At 53.0% G+C, this 2652-nt stretch overlaps 1 pseudogene; it reads right to left on the bottom strand.

The window, feature by feature from the left end:
• Positions 1-1060: 1060 nt before the first annotated feature.
• LOC128565903 (keratin, type II cytoskeletal 8-like) lies at positions 1061-2652 on the bottom strand (annotated as a pseudogene).

Below are 2652 nucleotides of genomic sequence, written 5' to 3'. Positions count from 1 at the left end.
ATCATGACATCACACTCAAATTAGCATTTCAGCCTCACCTAGTTGGTATCACCAAGGCACCTAAAGAACTACAAATGAAATTGATTGGCCTCTCAGTAGATGACATCTTAAAGTTATTGTTTGATTCTAAGAAAAATCCAGTTGAAACATGGAAAAATACAGTAGAATACCCAGCTCTCAGCAACATGCAAAAAAAAAAAAAAATGCTTTCTTACTTTTCAACCACTTATTGCTGTGAATCTACATTCTCCTACCTAACTCAAATCAAGATGTCCTTAAGGTCACAAATGACTTGTACACATCTAGAGGATCAACTGAAACTCAGACCTCCATGCAGCAACCAAATATTCAAACACCTTCCAACAAAAAGCAGACACAACAAAGTCATTAAAAGGAATACTGGCTCGGCGCCTGTGGCTCAAGCGGCTAAGGCACCAGCCACATACACCTGAGCTGGCAGGTTCGAATCCAGCCCGGGCCCGCCAAACAACAATGATGGCTGCAACCAAAAAATAGCCGGGTGCTGTGGCTAGCACCTGCAGTCCCAGCTTCTTGGAAGGCAGAGGCAAAAGAATTGCTGGAGCCCAGGAGTTTGAGGTTGCTGTGAGCTGTGATGCCACAGCACTCTACCTAGGGCGACAGCTTGAGGCTCTGTCTCAAAAAAAAAAAAAAACAACAAAAAGAAAGGAATACTAATGCGGGACTGTCCCCAAGAGTAAAAGAGGATCCTAAAGGGGTTTACTCAAAGGCTTGGGGTTTCCATACATAAATGAAATTTTATTTTAAAAATAAAAAAATTTGGCTTGGCACCTGTAGCTCAGGCAGCTAAGGAGCCAGTACATACACCAGAGCGGGTGGGTTCAAATCCAGCCTGGGCCTGCCAAACGATGACAATTACAACCAAAAAATAGCCAGGCATTGTGGCAAGCACCTGTAGTCCCAGCTACTTGGGAGGCTGAGGCAAGAGAATCGCTTAAGCCCAGGAGTTGCACGTTGCTGTGAGCTGTGATGCCACAGCACTCTATCCAGGGTGACATCTTGAGGCTGAGGGATGGGGCTGAGCCTCAGGTGGGTCTCCTGTTCCATGTGCTCCCTGGCACAGCTGCCTTCCCCACAGCCTCTGTGACAGCCGTGTGAGAGGGTAGACTGGAGGGGCCACAGTGGCAGTTCACTTGGGCAGGACATCAGAGGACTCAGACACCAGTTTACCGTCTCGGGTCTCAATCTTCTTCACAACCACAGCCCTGGAGCTGGTGTGGCTGAAGGAGCTGGAGCCTCCACCAGAGCCAAAGCCGATCTGGAAGGAGCTCAGACCATAACTGAGGCCAGGGCTTGGGAGGCCCCCGTAGGCCAAGCTCAGGCCCCCTGAATAGCCCCTGGTGGTCTTTGTGTGGATACTCATGTTCTGCATCCCCAACTCCAGCCGGCTCTCCTCGCCCTCCAGCAGCTTGCTGTAGGTGGCCATCTCCACGTGCAGGGCCAGCTTGACATTCATCAGATCCTGGTATTCCTGCAGCTGCTGAACCATGTCTGCTTGGCCTGACACAGGGCGGCCTCCAGCTGGGCCAGCTTGGCGTTGGCATCCTTAAGAGCCAGCTCACCACGCTGCTCGGCATCTGCGATGAAGGCCTTCAGGGAAGCCCTCTAGCCTTTGAGAGCTTCAACCTCATTCTGGAGCCCGCTGATATTCCGATTCATGCCGGAGATCTCAGTCTTCCCAGCCTGCACCTGCAGCTCCTCCTACTTGGTCTGGTACACGCTCTCAGCCTCAGCCCAGCCGCGGTTGGCCATCTCCTGGTATGGGGCACAGACCTCAGCAATGATGCTGTCCATTCCAGGGAGTGGCTATTGTCCGTGGATAGGACCACAGACATGTCCGAGATCTGCGACTGCAGCTCACTGGGCTCCTCTTCATACAGCTGCCTGAGGAAGCTGATTTTGTCACTCAGCCCTTCCAGGCGGGCCTCCAGCTCCACCTTGTTGATGGACGTTTCATCCACATCCTTCTTGATGAGGACAAATTCATTCTCCACCTCTGTGCGCTTGTTGATCTCCTCCTCCTACTTATTCTTGAAGTCCTCCACCAGCCCCTGCATGTTGCCAAGCTCCGCCTCCAGCCTCAGCTTCTTCTGGCCCAGTGTGTCCAGCTGTTGCTGAAGGCTGTTGATGGAGCTTTCACACATGCTGTCCATGTTGCTGCCAGCATCTTCTGCTGCTGCAGGAGGTTCCACTTGGTCTCCAGCAGCTTGTTCTGCTGCTCCAGGAAGCGCATCTTGTCGATGAAGGAGGCAAACTTGATGTTGAGGGTCTTGATCTCCTCCTTCTCCTGAGTGCGTGTGGCCTGAATGTTGGGGTCCACCTCCAGGTTGAGCAGGCTCAGCAGGCTCTGGTTCACTGTGACAGCTGTGATGCCCCCCATACCTCCAGCCCGGTGAAGCCTCCACCCAGACCCAGGCCGGTGCCCAGGCCACTGTGGAAGCTGCCACCGCCCACCCAAGAGAAGCTCAAGGAGCTGATGCTGGCACCGGGCCCAGTGCTGTAGGAGTGGCTGCTGCAGGCCTGTGGGACAGAGGTGGATACCTTGTAGGACTTCTGGGTAACCCTGATGGACATGGTGAAGACTGGAGTGGAGGCAGGTGGGCCAAACCAGAG

Source organism: Nycticebus coucang, chromosome 14 (assembly GCF_027406575.1).
Source record: "Nycticebus coucang isolate mNycCou1 chromosome 14, mNycCou1.pri, whole genome shotgun sequence".
Classification (NCBI taxonomy): domain Eukaryota; kingdom Metazoa; phylum Chordata; class Mammalia; order Primates; family Lorisidae; genus Nycticebus; species Nycticebus coucang.
The sequence above is the reverse complement of the archived record's forward strand: the minus strand, read 5'-3'. Positions and strand labels throughout refer to the sequence as shown.